We start from the raw sequence: 22,116 nt of genomic DNA on the forward strand, positions 1-22,116 counted from the left end.
CATAAATGGTTTTTATAAGATAGAGATAGTGATCTATTCTAATTTTCTGCAGGGTCTGTTTTCATGAATGTGTTGGACTTAGTCAAATGTTTTTTTCTGTGTCTACTGCGAGGATCATGTGGTTCTTCATTCTGTTCCTATGGCATGTTACATTTATTGATTCGCATATATTGATCTATCCCTGCATTCCTGGGATGAATCCTACTTAATCATGATGTATATAATCTTCTTGATGACTTGTTGAATTCTGTGGTCAGAATCTTACTGAGATTTTTGCATCTATATTCATTAAGGAGATTTGTCCATAGTTCGTTCATTTTCTCTCTCTCTGTCTCTCTCTATCTATTGAGTACAGGGTCTATAGGGTCTCACTACACAGATTGGACTTATATTGATTCTCCTGCTTTCAGCCTCCCAAGCACTGGGATTACAGGTGTGCACCACCACACCCAGTCTCAATCACCAGCTCAGTGTGCTCCAGGGGCGGGGCCTGCACAGCATGCCGGGGATCGAACCCCGGCCACTGCAGTCTGCCTAATCAGGTGCTTTAGTCCACTGAGCTATCTGGCCAGTCCCATAGTTTTCTTTTATGGTTGGATCTTTCTCTGGTTTTGATATCAGGATAATGATTGTTTCCAGGAATAGTGCGGGAGCATTGCTTCCCTTTCATTTTCATTAAAGAATTTGGGAAGTATTGGCATTAGATCACCAGTGACTCTAACAGGACCTGGGCTTTTCTTTGTTGGTAATTTTTAAAAAAATTTTTTTTTACAAAAAAGCAAGCAAACAAGCAAGCAAGAGAAGCAGTAGCCAAAGAGAATAAGAGCAAAATGGAGCACATGAGCATCTGAAGCCAGTTCAGGAAACTAGGAACAGTGGCGCGGTCAGCTTTGTTGAATGTTACCGGCAAATTAAGAGAGGTAAAATGATGAGATCATCACAATAATGGGAGAGATGTGTGAGTGAGTAATGAAAATGAAGTTGTTTTCAATCCCATGGGTTATAAGGACTACGAAGAGCCAAAATTTGAATTTGAAGAAGAGAGAAGATTGAAGCAAGTGTGAAGTGAAAGCTCTTCTCATTTCTTTATCTTAGTGTCCTTTATCTCTGTTCTTAAAAGGACAGAGACCTGAACTTGGAACTGAGGCAGAAGAAAAGTTACCATACCAGGAGATAATCTGAGCTTTCTGATAGTGCAGAGGGGGATTAGGCAAAAAAATAAAATAAAAAAGAGAAGGGGATTAGCTTTGAAATGGGCAGGGATCATTTTTTTTTTCCATTTAACAGGAGTGATGAAGAAAAATAGGGTAAGTAGAAGCAAACATTTTTGCAGTTTTCTTGCTAACACACGGGGAAAATTAAGTTGAGTTGTTCCTCATTTTTCTTTGAACTAAAATAACCAATCACCTATTTTGACTGAGTAAGGATATTTGTGGAGAATGGAAACAATTTAAGACAGCTACAGAATATTGCAAAGGATACTGTCCTGAAAAGTAGGACTGAGTCCTTACTGACAGCCCATTGAGAGACAGGCTGTTTTATAGTAACATCCATCAGTCTGCAGGCTGTAGTATTTTCTGCACCTGTGTAGAAAAGGCATTGGCCAAGTATTGGATGTGGGAAAGCCTTTATTATACCTTGTTTTTTGAAATAAACTTTTTGGTACACAAATGTGTTCAGTAGCTGTCTCTGCTTGCCTTGATGTTAAACAGTAAAGATAGGTATTTGGTCCTCAGTCCCTAACATTTTTACTGTTTTACCTTTTACACAATATGTTTGTCATCTCCTGAGTAGATCAACATGCATACAGTGCAGAAAAGGCATACATTTGTGGAGTCATTCAGGGTTGAGGTCTTCCTTGATAAATAGAAAGATGGTGGCCAAGAAAGATACTGGCTTGTTGAACTTGGAAGTCAGGCTGGAGAGGAAAGGATGTGCACAGCACGGACCGATACGGTTTTGTGGCTTATTCCACTCAGTGTCTTGAGAGTAATGAGGGAGAGAAGTCAAAGTGATAAGACTGTTGTTGTTGTCATAGATAACAACATGCATGATTTCCAAGCTAGGAACAGTTCTACATGAGGACACACTGTTCTTGTTATTGTAGCTGAGACGGTAGGGAACTGAGAGGAGATTGCTGGCAGCCTCACCCCTGCTGGGCTCGAGTTCCCTGGACTGAAGGTCAGCGGAAGGCAGTGAGCCGAGTGGTTGTCTTTTCCTAATTTCTAGAATGTGTTGTGTTTAAGTCAAATCAATTGCTAACAGTCAACTTCTAAACTGCTAAAAAATACGAAGAAAGGAAAGTTTGCTGCTTTGGTTTTATCATTAGAACTTAACTTATAAAATGTTTTTGATTATCAGGCTGCAGATGTATTTATTTATTTTTTATTTTTATTTTTTGTATTGAGGATAGGGCGTACAAGGTCTCACTGCATAGATCAGACTCATAGTGATCCTCCTGTTTACAGCTTCCCAAGTGCTGGGATTACAGGTGCACACCACCATTCCCAGTGTCAATCACCATCTCAGCACGTCCTGGGAGCGGGACCGGTGTGACAGTCCCAGGGATTGAACTCTGGGCCCCTGGGTCTGCCTAAACAGGTGATTTAACCTGCTGAGCTATTTGGCCAACCCTTCCAGATGCATTTAATTTTGAGGAAACAGTTTATAGTCATCATAAGCCTCCAGTTGCCACCAAGCACTGTTTGGTAGCAGGTTTGTACATCTCTTGTTTACCGGTCAAATGCTTTTTCTTTTTTTCATATCTAATTAGATGAGATGATCAGAAGTTTTAAAAAATAATACAATTATTTATATTTAGTTCAACAGATGTTTTCAAGTTAGGCATTATGCTATCTGCCAGGATTAAAAAATGAAAAAATCTGTTCCCTAAGGAGTTACCTTTAAGTCACTAAATTTCCATACTTTTTCTTTAACTTTTCCAATTTGATGCAATAAAACAAGAAAATTATTTCCATCTGTAAAGCTGTGATTTAAATTACATAGCCACTTGTATGGAAACACCTGCAACAAAAAGTTTTCATGTGAGGAAGAAACAATGTTTTCCTCTCCAGTGTCTGCTCCCTCAGATTGCGTTGTTTCTGCTGCTGTCCCTCAATCTCTTTGCCCCTCAATGGTATGACTGAGGTATGGCAGGCAGCTGCTTACACGGCTGAGAATTAGTCTCTAACATGTCTTAGAGTTCCTTTCAGTCTGTGGTTAGTGTATTTATAAATCTATTACTATACTTAAAGCTGGAAGTATATCATTAACTTGGAAGACTAAGCTATTAAATGATGATTTCATGTGGTACAATGGCAGGAGACAGTTAATTTCCCATCTAAATATCTTGGGTTTGGTATTGTGCTTCGCTACCTGACACACTCACCGAGGGAGCCCAGACCCTATCCAATGGCTTTGCAGCTTCTTGCAAATCTCTAAGTAGCTTAAAATAAAAAATAACATAGTAGAGCTCTTTTACTACTGACGTGTACGTACAATTAATTTTTCTAATTATAAGCATTAAAGATTATTTATAACATATTTTTGGCATATATGTTTATATGTCCGAATGAATGCTATGAAATCGCATGATTTCTACATGATGTGTTGTTTTCTTTTGCTGACAACTCATAGCAAAATTATATTAATCCACTCTCTTTACAGTGAGTACTAGAGCACTCAAAGTACAACTTTGTGATTTAAAATCTAGATCTGGTGCACACATTCTGCAGGCTATTTTTAAGAATTTTGAAACAACTACTACTTTGAATAAACTATCCAATAGAAAGAACCATTACTAACAATGTATTCTTTGTAAGTGACATGACTGAGGTATTTTATGCTAGTTGTTAACAGTCAACAAGGAAAAAAAAAGACTCTTCTGTGCATTATGCTTATAAAATCGGACCATTGAGGAGACATTGATATGAACAGCTGCTGCAGGGAAAGTTCAGAGGAAATGAGAAATGGAGGCTCTAGCTCAAGACTTTGTATTACCTCCATATTCAAAAGGATAAAGTGCTATGGAAATTTATGTCAGTACCTTTGTCTCATGAGCATTGTTTAACATTGTTCTGCTGCTTTTAATATTTAAATGAATTTTTGATTAGTACAAATATTTTAGAATAATTGCTGAACTTTGGAAAATATCCACTGATTTAAATTATTTTGCTACCTTTTATTCAGTATTATTTAATTCTAAACACCTCAAGGTTGACTAAAAATTCCATTATTATTCATCTCTAAAATATAAATTATCAAGAAAATTCGCCCTTTCGTCTCGGCCGCCGACATGCCCTCCAGACTAAGGAAGACCCGGAAGCTTCAGGGCCATGTGAGCCACGGCCATGGCCGCATCGGCAAGCACCGGAAGCATCCCGGAGGCCGGGGTAATGCTGGTGGCGTGCATCATCACAGGATCAACTTCGACAAATATCACCCAGGTTACTTTGGGAAGGTTGGTATGAGGCATTACCACTTAGAGAAACCAGAGCTTCTGCCCAACTGTCCACCTTGATAAATTGTGGACACTGGTCAGTGAGCAGACACGAGTAAATGCTGCCAAAAACAAGACTGGAGCAGCTCCCATCATTGATGTAGTGCGATCGGGCTACTACAAAGTTCTTGGGAAGGGACAGCTCCCAGAGCAGCCTGTCATCGTGAAAGCCAAATTCTTCAGCAGAAGAGCTGAGGAGAAGATGAAGGGTGTTGGGGAGGCCTGTATCCTGGCAGCTTGAAGCTTCTGGACAGGGGGCTCATTAAAATGCTAACAAATGGGAAAAAAAAAATTAAAAAAATAAAATTCAGTAGGTTTTGGGTTTTAACACTGATGAAATTTTTAATATGACTAGGAATTTCTCTTGCTTTAACCTAGGCAGATGAAAATTTGTGATTTATATAGCTCATTTAGTTAAAACTGAATTAAAATATTGAAATCACTTATCCTATGAACTTGCCACCTGTGCTTTCTAGGAAAAGAAATTATGCAAATGCTCCAATCATTTTTTTGTTATAAGCTTATGAGAACTGGAGAATATTTTTATGTCTTTAAACTGTTTATTTTATATATTACTCCAAGGGTCCCATGGTATAGAAAGAAATAAACTTGAATTATATGGTTGGACTGACATAAACTAGAATCTAAATTTTTTAAATATCACTCACTTAACTTTTCCATGCAGAGCACTCCTCTTATATTAAAATACCATGTGTTAAGAATATTGCCATAGGCTTTTTTTTTTGTTTGTTTGTTTTGTTTTTTAATGTGGAATGGGGAATTGAACTCAGGCCCTTGCACTTGCCAGGCAAGCGTTTCTTCTATTGAGCCATCTCCCCAGCCCCAACCAATCCCTGGTTCCACCAAAAAAAAAAAAAAAAGAGCTCACATTAAAATTTAAACTACAATTATTATAAACAGGAAAAAATGAACATATCTAATCACTTAATAGTACTTCATTTAGAGTTAGGAAATGTGTTTGGAACTTTATCTTTTTTTCCAAGTGGTTATTGTATTTCATTTTTGAAATTTTTCACTCAGTTGTTATTTGCAGGTCACAGACAGGACATTGTGGCAGTTTCCTGGTCACCATGATATGATTATAGCTTGGCAAATATCAAGTAAATTGTAAATTAATTGGTTTTTAAATTAACATTGGTAATTTATAATAAGCATGTTAAAGAGACTATATTTATAGCGATTTCTATTTTTAGAATATTTATTAGCCACTGCACAAATATTAAAGAGATTTTAATTCATGTCACCCAAAGAAATCTTAGTGTACTTTAAAACCCTAATCCTAACTATCCATCTTAAAGATTTTCACCTTTGGAACCCATAGAGAGCCCTTACTGGTCCTTGGTTTATATTTGTAATCTCATGGATAAGTTATTAGAATTCCATCAAGTTGATTTCAATCTACCACTTCCAGTGCAACCAATGATGAGAATAAAGACCTGAAGCATTTGTATAGTTATGCAGAGCCATGGGGTGCTAAGTCCAGCCATGCTGATGGCTATCCAGAGCAGAGGTATTGACCTAGGACCGAACCCAGGTTTTATTCAGACATAAAGGAGGAGTGGCTTGAGGATGAATGACTGAGATTTGCAAGTAGTAGGTGAGTGCTGTGAGCTGGGCTAGGTAGGAGGCCTGGATTTGCCTCTGCAATATTCAGAGAGAAGGATATGCAGAGAGTAATCTATGTTACATAATTGAGATAATATCTAATGTTTTGGGATCTGGTGCTTCAGCTCTGATGTGTAATCTTTCAAGCCCCAGGAAGTCACAGCCTCTATCACAAGGCTCAATTCCAGCCAATGGTGTGGAGCACTGACTCTTCATCCTGGCTCAAACCCAGCTAATATTAAAGAGTAGCTGTTGGGGGCTGCGCCCAAGCCATGTTATTAAGATGGCACCCATTTCCTGCTTCCTGACTGCTATACTTTGTAAACAGCCTTCCTTGTTATCAACCTTGCCCAGCTACTGGTGACGCCAACCTATCCCCTGTCTGAATCTGCCTTGCCCTGATTGGTTTACGTGTTACATATATACTCGCACCTCCCTGATCCGGAGGAAGCACAAGTAGTGAGCCGCGGCTGAGCGGACGGACGTGTAGAGGCTTCGGTTGCTGTGAACGGGAACAATAAAGAGCTTGGATTGCCATGCAGGTGTTGTGTGCTCTCGTTCAAGGGACAGCGCGCGACAAGTAGCAGGTGAGGGTATCAAGGAAACATGCATGCCATCTTCAAAGACTGCCTCCAGCACCTCAGGTAGAACAATATGCACTGCTTAAAGTCAGTTGAAGGGATGAGGCAAAGTTCTAACCAGCTCTGTACCAATCAATACATGGAAATAGGGTCAGGCACAGCCAAACGGAGACAACTGTTCTTCTTTCAAGGAGAGTCTCTCAGGTGTTTCCCCATAGGAACCAGGAGAAAGCAAGATGCTACGCAAATGAACTAGGACTACTAGCGAGTCATTTGGTTGTGTCATTTTTTGGACACAAAAAGTATGTCATGGTATTAATTTTAAAATAGCTGTTTTTTATTAATTTTCTTTAGTTTAGAATTAATTTGTATGTGACAGAAATGTGCACCCATTTTTTGATTTCAATTTATTGGCAATAAGTATTGCTAGGGAACAAACATTGGGAAGCTACCAATTTATGCAGAAAAAAAAATCAGTGACCAGAGGGCATCCTGAAGAATACATTTTTGGTAGATGTAATACAGGAAAAGAAGAAGTCATCTAAATTTGGGGGGATTGTTTGTTGAAGGGAAGTATATTCCGTATTTATTTGCAGAGAAGAAAGTCCCAGTAGACAAAAACAGGTGAAGATAAGCAGTAGAAGGAATGACTGACGCTGCATCACACTGAACAGCCAGGAGGGGAGAAGTAGTTGGGTGTAGACACTGGAGATGACGCAGGGTGGGCAGGCACATAAGACTAAATGGAAGTAAGGGTGGGACTGAATCCAGGTACGTTGGCTGCTTTGGCAGAGAAGGTGAAGGACTACAAATTTAAGGACCTCAGTTTTGTTCTAATAGAGTGAGACTTGATACTGTCTGGAATTAAGGAAATGAGGTTGCAGCTTTGAGAGATTCTGGTAAAGATCTGCAATGGGAGACTGAATGAGAGGGAGCTCATTAGGCACACCTAGGCGAATTCAATGTGCTCAGGTTTATGTGTAAAGCATAGCTCTCCTACGCCACAGGAAGCAAAGCATCAGATTACATACATGTAATAATTTCCAATATTTAACAGAGAGAATGCACCTGTGCCTGAACATGTTGAAATCATGAGTGTCAAGAAAGAAGGAAATCACAAAAAGGCCCACAGGAGGGATTAATGGGTTAATATAATCTCTTAGTTACAGCAAACTGATCAGGGCTGCAATCTCCCAAATTTGGCGGTGGTGAAAACTTAAATAAAAGAAACAAGTGGTATAATTTTTAGGGCTCCAGGAGGATCAAAAGCCTTTAACAGAATTCAAGATTCTCTGGGAGCTAAGACAAAGAACTTCTCTGGGTGGCTTGTATTTATTTGATTTTCAAACAAGGGAGGGGAATACTAAAGAAAACACGGGAATCTGAGCAGGACCTTGGGAGTCTATTCAAGGATTTCTCCAATAATACATTAAGTTAATTTAGGAAAACTTCTCCAGGAAGTTGTTCGCCACAGGAGTGAGGTGCCTGCAACTACAGGTTTTATGTAGTCCATAGGGGTTGGAGCTAGGTGTTCTCAGCTGTGGCTTTGTCTTGTTGTTTGAGGTGTCACAACATCACAGGCCACTGCAGGCCTCAGCCAGCACCAGTGACTCACAGAGGTTCACTTACTATGAGCCCACTGACCATCTCCAGAGAGGGGCCTAGGCCTTGGCCAGTCTCACAAGTAAACATGGAAAGACAATTGGTGAATTTTATTTATTTTTTATTTTTTTTATTTTTTTGTTGCTCAAATGCCTTCAGGGCACTTTTGGCCAGCGGGAGAGGTGTGAGGTTCGAACTCCAGCAACCTGAGGCTGACAGCTTTGTGGAAGCAGCCACTTAAAGGCCTGAGCTAGGGCCAGGCCCCCTAATTGGTGAATTTTAAATCCTACTCAGAGCTGCTACATAGTGGTCTCCCGCAAGGTGTCAGGGACTCAGTGAGGCAGAAGTATACATGTCAGAGTAAGAAAATTTATCAATGAGAAATAGGAACCAGTAACTGAAGATTATGGTGTAATTCTGTGTATGTGTGCTAGAGATTGAATCCGGGGCCTCATACGTGTTTACCATACACTTCACCATTGAGCTGCATCCTCGACCTCTACTTTGATACAAACACTTTAATAAAGATCTGTGTCTATTTTTTTAAGGTGCCAGCATTCCTCACAGGTTAGTCCCCCCAAAGCTTCTATTAATAGTTTGCAGAATGTGATGTTCAAATTTATGGTTTCTGAAGTATAGCAAGTTGAGACCATAGCAGGGGAAAAGTTGGCCTGAGAGATGTAAAGGTGAGAGCTAGGTGCTCACTGGGTCCTGGCTCGGGTGGGTTTATATTCTGGTTTGTGCTTGATCTGGCTTTCCCCATATCAGAGGAGCTGGGGGCCTTTCCAATCTTGGGGCTCCTTCAGGAATTTGAATCAGGACCAATTTGGACCTAATAATGACTATTAAGAGTTGGATATGCACAAATCTAAGATGTTTGAGAAGAGACTTAAATTCTTACTCCTGTCATTGTAGACATTTTCCTTGGCCAAAGACAAAGAAAATCAACCTGAGAATGGGGTGTACTAGCTTTCTGCTGACTGTTATGTTGGCTAGCTTTGATGGTGATCTGTAAGAAGAATCATAATTACAGCAATGAATCAGCTCATAAAATTTAATATAATGCCCTCTCATTAAACTAACATGAAAACCTCAAAGATTTGAAATATCATAGAAGTCTTTGTAAAGACAGGATACCATGACTTGAACTGATTAGGAGCACATAGACTCTTTCTTTCTTTCTTTCCTTCTTTCTTTCTTTCTTTCTTTCTTTCTTTCTTTCTTTCTTTCTTTCTTTCTTTCTTTCTTCTTTCTTCTCTCTCTCTCTCTCTCTCTCTCTCCTTTCTTTTGGAGTAGCTTTGAAATCAATGTGTGATCATGGATAGATTTGCCTTTCTTGAAAGAAAATGAACATCAATGTAATTTCTAGGAGACATTAAATGAAATTCTTATTTAATTGACAAAGAATGGCTTTGAGCACACAAATTTAAATGAAAATACATTGTCCTCTTTTGCTCCTTCCTTAGGTTTTCATAGAAAAAATTAAAACATCAAAGTCATGAAAATTAATTTTTTTTTTAATTTGGCAGTGCTGGGGATTGGACTGGTCACTTCATGAAGGATAAGTCGGCACTGTGCTCTGAGCTACAGAGCCAATCCAAAAAATTATTGAAATGAAAGTAGTTCACTGACTATCTAGACGGCCTTTGAGTATTAACAACAGAAATGTTATAGTAGCAAACTTGCCAGAGCCTTGTGGGACAAGATGTTCACATAATCAAAAGCAACATAAAGAGCAGCACTATTTTTCCAAGTGATCTTAAAAACAGAAAGTTATCTTTTCTTGCCACTTTTTCATATCTTATGCAACTGCTGAGTGTTGGGTATTTGCTGAAAAAGCTAAAGTACAACAATCCCATTGTGCAAACACATCAGTGTTAGTATAATGGAGCCTCTGTGAGCCATCATGCTGAAAGAGCGGGTGAGGGTGCGGTTGCTACCCTAGCTACATCTTGTCAGTGTAACATTCAGTTCTTCTCCGTGCTGACAGTAAGGTAAAATTATGGGATGTGAGGAGAGCGTTAGGATGTGTTGCTACTCTTGTTCAACATAATGGAGAAAAATCACAAGCAGCTGAATCAGGTCATAAAGATTATATAAATACTCAAGTTGAAAATGATGGTATGTTTATGTTGACAGTTTTAAATTGAGGTCAAGAATAAGTATACATTGGTTGACAAATTATAAATATTAGAAATTTTCTAGGGTCCCTAAGACAAAGTCCTTGACACCACTGAAAGGAAGGAGGAGAGGCTTATTTGGGCTGATAGGTTTAGTGCCTGCGTCCATGGCTGGGTGGCTACAAGGCAGAAGTGGCACGGCAGAAAGCTGTTCACCAAGTAGAAGCCAAGTAGCAGAGTGACAAGGGGAGAGTCCTAGGTGAGAATACACCCTCCCAAGTCACACGCCCAGTGACCTGCCCTTTCCAGCCAGGTTCCACCTCTGACAGTGAGCCTTATGGAAAATATTTTAGATCTAAACTCTACTAATACTTAACTTAAATTCTGATGTGTTTCTCCAACATACAGTTAACAGGTGAAAGGAGAAAGAAAGGGTGAATACAGGGATGGAAAAAGTATAAGATGTATTATGTGTGATGAATGTAATCATTATATACTACCAACTTGTATGGAAATTTATTTTGCCTCCAAATATTCAAATAGAAACTTTTTGAATTACCTTGGTTTACTGATTTTCCTCCCAATGAGGTCAACCATACAACTTCAATGCCACATTGGAAGCCCCCACCCTAAATTGCAGAAATTAACATTGTTGCCATCTTGTTAATGTAACAATAACTCATGTCAACTGCATTTCTTGTAGCAATGTGCCTCAACTGTATTTTATAATAGAATTTAATTATTGAGTAAAAATTAGACTTACTTATGGACTAGAAGTATATCAGGATGAGCAACATAAAGCATAATATTTTTTGAAGTTATTTTGAAAGTAATGGTAATCTCTCAAACTTGAGGCTGGAACAATTATCCTTTTTTCTGCTAAATTTTTTTAGCAAAGTTTAGTAGTGATATTTAGTAGTTCATGTAGAAATGAAAAAAAAATGTATATGGAATGAAAAGGCTTAATTTAAAATTTTAGTGTTAAGTTATGCATCTAATTGTATTTGCTGACACAGCTTTACTTGCTGAGAAAATATGTTTGGTAAGATCTTTTCCAGGTGGGTTCCCTCTACTTTTATGATTCTGATTTACATGGTTTCTCAAATTCAAATAATCTTAAAGTTTGGTTAATTGAAAATATAACCAATTTATGCTTTGATATTAATTTTTCTGTTCTTTATATATCCAGACACTAACCTTCTGCCAGATGAGGTAAAAATTTTTTCTCTTTCTATAAATTGTCTTTTTACTCTGATTGATTTACTTTTTACTGTATTGATTGCTTATTTTGCTGTGCAAAGGCTTTTTAATTTGATATAATCCCTTTTGTCGATCCTTCCTTTATTTCCTGGGCTACTGGAATCCTATTCAGAAAATTGTTGCCTTTTTCAATATCTAAAATAGTTTCATTGATGAAGTCTCTGCCTGCACCTATGTCTTCAAGATTCTATCTATTTTCTCTTCTAGTAAATTTAGTGTTTCTGTTTTAATATTTAGATATCCGGTGCATTTTGACTTTAGTTCAGTACGTATTGATAGACACGGGTTTAGTTTCAGTATCCAGCATATGGAAAACCAGTTTTTGCATCATTATTTATTAGAGGCTATCTTTCTTCTGGTGAACATGTTTGATTCTTTTGTTAAGGATAAGTGGGTGAATGTGCTTGAAGTTGCGTCTGAATCTTTTACTCTTTTTTTTCCCCCCCTTTGTCTGGCTCAGGGTGCCTTAAGGGCAGGTCTGGTAAGCCATGAAGATCGAGCCACAGAATTCTGCGCCTGATTGCTTTGCTGAAGCAGGCTCTTAAACAACTGAGCTAATGGGCAGGCCCCTCTGAATCTTCTATTCCGTTCCAGTGATCCTTGAGTCTGTTTTTTGCCAATACCATGCTGATTTTATCACAGTATCTTCATAGCATAGTTTCAGGTCTGAGATTGTAATGCCTTCTGACTTGCCCTTGTTGCCCGGAGTTGCTATTCTAGGTCCCTTCTGCTTCCAAATGAATTTTAGGACTGTTTTCTATAATTCTGTGAAGTGTACTAATGGTGTTTGGATTTATATTGCATTAAATCTCTGTAACAGTTTGGAGAATAGAACCATTTTCACTATGTTCCTGTCCACAAAACCTAGACTATGTGTGAGATACTATAAACAATCAGCAAGTAGAATTTCAGCTTATTAAATTTTTACACAACAAAAGAAATCACTGCCAGAGTGAAAAGAGAACTCACAGAATGGGAAAATTTGTTTCAAAGAAGAGTTAAATCTAGAAAATATCATTTAAAAAAATCAGGTCTCCCAGACTCAAAGACCCTATCCAAAAAATGGGCATCTAAGATGAATACACAGTTCTTGATGAAGAAATACAAATGACAAATAAATACATTTACAAACATTGAATTTCATTGGTCATTCAAGAGACACAAATTAAAACAACACTGAAGGACAGGTATATAGCTCAGCAGCACAGCACCTCCCTGGCAAGCACAAAGTCCTTAGTTTGATCCTTGCTACTGCAAAAATAAATAAATAAATAAATAAATAAATAAATAAATAAATAAATAAATTTGGGGGCTGGCAAGACAGCTCAGTGGACTAAGTGCCTCCTTGGGCAAGTGTAGGGACCAGGGTTTGATTCCTGGTCATGCATGCCACGCCAGGCCTACTCCTTGGAGGAACTAAGCTGGCACTGATTCCAGGCATGATGGTGTATGCCTGTAATCCCAGCACTTGGGAGGCTGAAAACAAGAGGATCACCATGAGTCCAATCTGCATAGTGCAATCCAGTACCAAATACACAAAATGAAAAACAAACAAACACTGAGTTTCCCTCTCCCCAACCAATAACAAATGCTGGGGGGGGGTTATGGGGGAAAAGAGATCCTTCTCTACTCTTAGGAGTGTAGACTAGTGCAACCACTGTGAAAATCAGTGTGAAAATTCCTCAAAAAGTTAAGATCAGAAGGACTGGCAAAATAGCTTAGTGGACTAAGTATCTGCTTAGGCAAACACAGGGATTGGGGTTTGATCTCTAGTTCTATATGCGGTGCCAGCCCCACCACTGGGGCACACTGAGCTGGTGATGGTGTCAGGATGTGGTGGCCCATGCCTGTAATCCCAGCTGCGGGGAAGGCTGCAAACAGGAGGATTGCTATGAGTGTGAGCTGCATAGTGAGATGCTTTACAGGAAAATAAATAAATAAATAAATAAATAAATAAATAAAGTTAGGATCAGAAATTCTATTTGACCCAGCTAATTCCCCTTCTTCCTGGAACAAGTAAAAATATACCACAGCAATATTCACATATCCCTGTTTCCAGCGCCACAATTTATAATAGCTAGTCCATCAACCAAGAAATGGATAAAAGATGTGTTTTTAAATATATAATGGAACCATAAAAGAGGACTTTTATAGGTGAATGGATCCAACTTAAGACCATACTCATAAGTGCAATAGATCAGACTCCCATGTGTAAATATCATATTGTCTGCCTGGTGTGAGAAACAGAATGAGTAAATCAGATCCAAAATATATAATAGATATTGTACATTGGGAGGAAACTGTTCAAAGAAAAGAGAAACTGTGATGAGGGAAAGGGAACAGGAAGGATGGGAAAAGGGGGAAAAATATATATGTATATTCCCCTCCCACAAGACAGTTAAGATAGTTATACAGCTAGTTTTTTAGTTCATCGAAATGAAAGGTTTGAGCTAATTTTGTTTGAACAATATTTCCTGGCTATATCTTATATTCTGAATAACTACTATGGAAATGATAATATGCAGTGTATTAATCGTTACTTTCCTAGTAACTTGTTTTGAAACTGTTTTATTATTATTTGCATTTTTTGAGGAGTTTTTTGTTTGTTTGTTTTGTTTTGTTTTGTTTTACTTTGTTTTCTTTGGCTGGCTCAGCCTGCCTTAAGGGCAGGTCCAATAAGGCATGGGGAGCTGGGGAATGAACCACGGTCCCCTGTGGCTGACTGGGTTTGTCCTCAGACAACTGAGCTAACCAGCATGCCCCCTGCATTTTTCTCTTGAAAATAAAAATTGTTTAGAAATTTCATGAATGTTTTTTGTACTACTGTCAAAGCATGGGTTTTAATTAATGTCTCTCACTCATTTGGGGTAATTTTTGTATCAAGTGAGAGCTATGGGTTCAGCTTCAGTCTCCTGTATGTGGGCACCCCCTCTCTCCAGCCCCACTTGTTGAAGACACTGTTTTTCCTCCTACTTAAACTTTTGGCACTTGTATCAAGAATCAGTTGGCTTTGACGTGTGCATTTATTTCTGGATCGTAAATTATATTCCATTGCTTTACGTGTCTGTTTTTATGCCAGCGCCACCAAGGCTGCTGTTTACGGTGAGCTTTTGTATGTGTAAAGTGCTACCACGGTGAGCACTTACACCTGCTCGAGCCCTTCCTGCCTTAGTTTTTATGTGGACTTCATTTTAGTCCACAGGTGGTTTGATTATGCTAATGGTTTAGAAAGGCAGAAATGCCAAGATGAACTGGAAAGAGAAAACCGTAGGGCAAAGCTTAATGTAGTTCTGTGTTTAAATCTGTTCAACACATTCCAATTTGCATTTGGAAAGGAAGAGTATAGTGGATAGGGTGTAGGTTTTGCAGCTAGGTTCTAAACAAATGTGAATAAGGCCATAACAGTCTACTAGTTTGTAGTTCTTTCCAGGGACTACGGAGAATTACTAGTTGAGAAGTATTTTGTGCTTCCTCTCCACCCCCTCCATCTCATTCTACAAATTCTTGTCCATGTAGAAACAATAGATACAAGTGAAGGAATGTTAAACCTTTAAACATGCGTAGGAATTAATACATTTAGTCACTTATTGACTAAATCTCTGGTGCTCTCAGATGCATTATTTCACTTGCTTTTTTTTTTACAGTAACTGTAAGTAATGTAATTTTCATTTAACATTTTAGCAGAATGAAACTCAAAGGTGAAATCATTCATTCATATGGAACCAAAAAAATAGACTTTAAACCCAAGTCTGTTGAATGTGTAAGTGTAATGTTTAACCCACTTATGTCACTGCTACTATGGTGTCCCTAAATGCTTGCACTCTTTCTGTTAAATGTTAATGGTAGGTAAGTTGAGTCCAATGTCTTATCACACATACCTGCTTGGGGCTCAGGGCTTCTGTCTGTATATACATGCACACATATTTCTACCCACCCTTTAGAAAAAGGAAAAAATGAAAATCACTATTTAAAGTCTAATATTAGCCAAAAAAGAAGATTTTGGTGATCTACATAGTCATAATTCCCAAATAATTCATTATGGATTTGTTATCATCAAGAAGTAATTGTGTCCCAGACTTTCCTCCACGTACAGATTGCCTGAGGATTTTTTTTTTAAATTAGCCTTTTCTTTCTTTCTTTCTTTCTTTCTTTCTTTCTTTCTTTCTTTCTTTCTTTCTTTCTTTGGTACAGGGTCTTGCTACGCAATTGGGCTCAGAGTGATCTCCTGTCTCAGCCTGCTGGCTTATGTTATCACACCTGCTTTCTATACCCGGCACGGGGGACCCAGGGGAACTGAACCCAGGGCCTTGCACTTTCAAGGCAGGCACTTAGATTGCTGAGCTATCTCCTCAGGCTGCCTGAGGATTTTGTAGAAATAAAAATTGTTGTTGGAATGAGACCCGAAGTCTGCGTGTCTAATTGCTCTGGAAGTGCCCAGCCTCAGGACTTGTAGATGGCCCCTTTCATGTGCAAGTGCAGATTTTCATGTTTGTTCCACTTACAGAACTATTTACATAAATTTGAAATTATAGTACACACGCTGTAATTATGTTTCGTGCTTTTTGTTAATAGGCTCTGTCCTTATTTCCCGCACAGTTTGCATAGCATCATTTCTATAAAACATAAAGTTAACACAATATTCGAAATACACATCCTGAGTTGGGGAGATAGCTCAGTAGAACAAGCTCTTCCCTGGCAAGTGCAAGGGCCTGAGTTCAATCCCTGGTTCCACCAAAAATAAATAAATTAATTAAATAAAATAAAATGAGAGAAAGAAATACACATCCAGGGCCAGCCAAATGGCTCAGTGGATTAAAGCGCCTGCAAGCAGGGGCCAGGGGTTCGATCCCTGGGCCTGCTACGCCAGCCCCACCCTGGAGGCATGTTGAGAAAGCAATTGAGACTGGGCATGGTGGCATGTGCCTGTAATCCCAGGACTTGGGAGACTGTAAACAGGTGAATCACTATGAGTCCAATCTAGTAGTGAGACCCTGAACACCCTGTAGACCCTTCCCTAAAATACAGAAAAAAATAAAAAGAAAGAAAGAAAGGAGAGAAATACACATCCATTCTCAGTTGTTTGTCTTTTTTGATAATGCTGCTCTTTTAGATCAGTCCTCATGGCTATTTATGTTGCTTAGTTATTTCCTGAAGATTAGCTCACAGGAACAATTACTCCACCAAGGAATAAGAATACCTGTCATGCTCGGCATGTACAGTTTTTCAAGATAAAAAGCATTCTAGATGTGAATGCTGGTACTGATTGCACAACAGTGTGAATGTACCCAATACCACAGAACTGTGCTCCTAAAAATGGCTAAGATGGAAATGTTATTTTTTTATGACAATTGAATTTTTAATGAAAAGAGGAAGAGATTATGAGGCAGTACCACCCCACAAGGACTATCTGAGGAAGCCCCGGAGACAAATCCTTATATTATTGTAGTTATGATAAAAAATAACATCAACATGATGGCTTTTTAGTAAGGGACACACAGGCCTGCAGAGCCCACTACTGGTGAGATACCAGAATATGAAACCCTTTAGCTCTATTATTAAAAATTTTAATAGGACGAAGATAGAAAAAGTTTAAATCTACAGACTAATCCCAATTTTCTTTCAAGAAAAGGTATTACTTCAAAATGGAAAGAAAAACCTCCAATTCTATATTAAGCACATATACTGCTAAATGAGAAGTATTTATTTAGTGATATACCTGATTGGGTCTTTTTTTAAAAAATAATTTTATTGAGAAACAAATAGCAATGAGACAGTTTCAAAGCCAATTAGTAGGACAGTTTCAATGATTAATACATTGCATATTGTTGTCTTCGTAGTGGTTATTCATAGTACAAGATGCAGACATGATATCCTTCCCAAACATTATTAGTACAAATGTTTCTTCTCATTGAATTAAGACACAGTAGTTGTATATCTATCCTATTTTGTATATACAGATACAAATGATCCTTCATTTGTATCCCCTTTTTTATTTAGTTTTGTCAGAGATGGGTATTCCCTTGCCATTTAAAAATTGTAGGTGCATGAATTCAGCAAAATATTCCAATATAGCCCAGTAGGCCATAATAGTAGTGGGTTATCCGTAGGACCAGCAACGTCAGAAGTTGTTGACTTGAGCCTTTTGCAGCCCAGCATATTAATACGGCTTTCCTTTCTTTCCGATTGGGTCTTTAAAAATACAACTGTGGCAGATTAGAGAAGCTAAACACATTTCAGTACACTATTTAAATTACATAGGAAAATGGAATGACAAATTCCTTTCTTTTCGCTTCAGTTTTTCCATATTCAGAAATTAAGTACTGAGACGATATCTCTGGAGAATCCTTAAAGCAGACAACTGAAGAGCAATCCAACCACACCGGAAATAGAATGGCAAAAAGCCCTGCACCCTTCACATTTTCCCTTGCATTAAGTATAACGGAGGAAACGAACAAAAAGGAGAAAAATCACCTTGCTGTGTCACGATGACATTCTAGACATCTGAAGCTTAAACCTAGCGTTTGTGATAGAATTGGTTCTTCTTCTTTCTTAATTCTGAAAGGTAGTAGATTCAGAGGACATATTTAACGACATTCAATCACAAATGCATGGCCTTTCTTCTTGGCCGAGACTACATGAAATCATGTCCTTCCTGGAGTCACTGTCGTGAGCCTCCTTGGTGCCTGGAATTATTACAAGTCATGTATTACAATAAAACATTTATCTCACTGGATCCATCAGCACCTTCCTCAGATACAGGAGGCAGAGTTCTTTGGCTGCCATCTTACTGTTCTCTTTTTTCATTTTTAATTAGGCCACAGAAAATTCAAAGACAAACAGTGTTGTGACTGTCACAGAGTAGACGTCTACAAATGCATGCACTGAACCTTCTTAACTAGCCACTCGCAAAGGCAGCAGGTGGATTTGGTTCCCGAGTGTAGGTGCTGCTTTCAATGTTCATGTCTTACATAGCTTGGGAAGAACTGAATGCCCTAATCCTAACCTACTTTGCTAGCCTGTCATTAAAGTCACAATTAAATCAATGTGTAAGACCAACTGGCTTAAGTTCATCCTGTGTTTAAACCTTTATCTATTGATCAGCAGTCCTTGCATCAGCTTTTCAGGGTTTCTAGCCAAGTGGTCATGGGCCTTGGCACTGGCGGGCAGTTCTTAACAAAGGATTGGCTCCTGTTTGCACAAACCACCTCTTTTATTTATTTAATCCTGTGTCAAGGGTTAGCACCCGCACTAAAGTGGGGTCTGTTCACATTTTCTTAGGCAAACACCAGCAGGAGAGCTGAGCGTGTGACTCAGATACTTAGCTCTCCTGCTGCTCTTTACCCTGGAAGGGTGTCTTCATCCACTGGTGTGTCAAACTGTGTGTTTTTAAAGTAAACACACTATTCGAAGTTTTGCTAAGATTAGAAACAGTGCATATGAGTTGTTGAGAATTGAGTTAGGTATTATTGAGCCATCCTAATGTTGTTATGTAACGCATGCAAAATTTTATCATTTTCAGTAAGTATGATGGAAAACATTATTAAAAATAACCGATCCGGTTCTGCCCCCGCCCCAGTCCCATGGATCCCAGCAGCTCTGGTGGCAGAAGGAAGGGTCGCAGTCGAGCTGCGGAGCTCCATGTTCTTCAGCCCACAGCTTCCGCAGCCCCCAGCCCCTTTTCCTCACCGAGATGCCCAAGAGGAAGGTCAGCTCGCCGCTGCCGAAAGGGCAGTGAAGGAGGAGCCCAAGAGGAGATGGGCTAGGTTGTCTGCTAAACCTGTTCCCGCTGAAGTGGCAACAAAGCCAAAAAAAGGCAGTGACAAAGGATAAATCTTCGGACAAAAAATTGCAAGCAAAAGGGAAAAGGGGAGCCAAGGGGAAACAGGCTGAAGTATCAAGAAACCAAGGAAGATTCACCTGCGGAAAATGGAGAAACTCAAACGGAGGAGAGGGCAGCCTCTGATGAAGCAGAAGAGAACGAAGCCAACGTGTGATTATTCACACACCGTGTCTTATCAGTGCCTCCTGTCTCCTTTTTTGTACAATCCAGAGAGCTATTTTTATCAACTATTTTGTAAATGCAAGGTTTTTAGTAGCTCTAGGAACATTTTTAAAAAGGAGAGAATCCCACCTCATTGCAGTTTTTAAGTGTAAATGATTTTTTTTTTTTTGAGAATTTTCATTCTCTGAGTGTTTTTTTTTTTTTTTTTTTTTTTGTACAACCAGAAATAGTGAGATTTTGAATTATGTCAGGCTTTCATTGTCTTGGGTATCAGCTTAACATTCCCTAGGTGTGTGTTAGTTTTATATCCTGCAATACAAAGCATACTAAATGGCAGTTTGGAATGATAGTCATGCATTTAATATGTCTTGGATATTTTATTTATTTGTTTTTTTTTTTCTGTATATTAGGGAAGGGTCTACGGGGTGTTCAGGATCTCACTACTAGATCAGACTCATAGTGATTCTCCTGTTTACTGCCTCCCAAGAGCTGCGAATACAGGTGCGTGCCACCACACCCAGTCTCAGTTGCAGTCTCAGTGTACCCCACAGGCGGGCCGGCAGGGCAGGCCAAGGGATTGAACCCCCGGCTCCTGCGCCTGCTTGCAAGCATTTTAATCCACTGAGCTATTTGGCCGGCCATTGGATATTTTAAATGACTTCTATTCGCATGTTTTTAGTAGAATTGTTTCCTAAAGAAAACTACTTCCTAAGTGTGCCCTGTCAGAATGGTGTGCACTCTGTAACACCCTTGGTGGTGGTAGTCTGACCGGCTTCATTTTGTTAATGTGCTGTGAAAGATCAAAAACTTGAGCCTGTAGTGTGTATGATGCAGAAGTGTGAATTGGTGGGACTTAAGTAACACTTCGTTAGCATTTGAAGGTACTGTACTTAGTCCTCTTACCAAAACTTTGCCTCTAAATTTGAAGCTGGAGACTCACTGGAATAATTGAAAGCAACACTTGGCTCTTTTGGTATGTGTGTTAAGAGTTGTGTACAAAGTGAATCATGTGTACTGGTCTTCAACTCAACCAATAAAATCTCAAATATTGAAGGCAAAAAAAAAAGAGAGAAAGAAATAGCCATGTAATGATCACTACAGATATTAAGGAATGGTAAGATAATTTTAAAATTATAAATCATTATAAATATAATAAATTATTATTGTTATTACAGAATTATTGTGGTTCCATAAAGAAATAAATGATAACAAAGAATTAGAAATCAGAAAACCAGGTCTGGGCCGGCAAGATAGCTCAGCAGACTAAGCACGTGCTTAGGCAAGCGCAGACACTGGAGTTTGATCCCCGGCACCACATGCTGCACTGGCTCCACCCCTGGGCATGCTGAACAGGCCACGGAGTCTGAGCGTGGTGGTGCACACCTGTAATCCCAGCACTGGGGAGGCTGAAAGCAGGAGGATTGCTATGAGTCCAAGCTGTGTAGTGAGACCCTGTACCAAGCACATAAATTAAAAAAAAGAAAGAAAAAAGGAAAACCAAGTCTGTCTAGCTGGCCAAGCTGGCCAAGGTGCTGTGTTCAGAAATTAGAAAATATGAAGCTTAATCTTGAATTTACAACCAAGTACATGAAACTGGACAATTTTTAAAAAACTTTTTTTTTCCTACAATTTAAAAGGAAATGAAAAGGATGGGCTGGTGAGATAGCTCAGCAGTCTAAAGAGCCTGCTTAGGAAAGCTTAGGCAACTACAGGGACTAGGGTTTGAACCCTGGCACCACATGCCAGGCCAGTGCCCCCACCCCCCAGGGCAGGCTGAGGCAGTCACAAAAAAAAAGGAATGTAAAATTATGACAGTGAAAAACACCACTACAAAGTCCTTAACTGAGTAAAAACAACTGTTCACAACTTATTATGATTCAGTTCTTAGTTGACTATTATTTTTATAATGTATGGTGTATGGAATTATGTTCTAAAACCACACATTTTAAGAACTTTTAAAAAGCATTCTAAAATGGCATTTTCTGTGAGCTACATAGAGGTTTATAGCAAAGACTAAAGTTCATTGACAGTAAGGGTGAATGACAAAGTTTTATGCATTGTAAAGATATAAGCTCCAGTGGAATAAACATGCAATTTTGCCTAAACATAGGCAGAGCTTCCTATGTAAATTATTATGGAGTCACTCACCACTGATTAGCTATTTGATTTTTGCAAGTTAACACCCTAAGTTAATTCTTCATTTGTAGAAGAGTAATAAAATACACCTTACAAAGCTGGAACAATAGATGAACCAAAGTTTTTTCACATAACAATCAGAATTCTTTCTTAGAGTGATTTGTTCTAATGGTGTTTGTAGATAGGATATCATGTCCGCATCTTGTACAGCAATTAGCCACTGGGAGGAATGTATGCAATGTGTTAGTTATTGAAACTGTCCTACCAATTTGGTTTGAAACTGTCTCATTG

At 38.8% G+C, this 22,116-nt stretch overlaps 1 protein-coding gene and 1 pseudogene across 1 annotated transcript in view; both read left to right on the forward strand.

The window, feature by feature from the left end:
* The window catches only part of Elovl7 (ELOVL fatty acid elongase 7), a 206,562-nt gene that overhangs the window by 78,385 nt on the left and 106,061 nt on the right, over positions 1 to 22,116 (forward strand). The window lies entirely within an intron of this gene.
* LOC101586817 lies at positions 4,288 to 4,739 on the forward strand (annotated as a pseudogene).

The sequence above is a fragment of the Octodon degus genome, unplaced genomic scaffold (genome assembly GCF_000260255.1).
Source record: "Octodon degus isolate 3935 unplaced genomic scaffold, OctDeg1.0 scaffold00001, whole genome shotgun sequence".
In the NCBI taxonomy this organism is placed as follows: Eukaryota; Metazoa; Chordata; class Mammalia; order Rodentia; family Octodontidae; genus Octodon; species Octodon degus.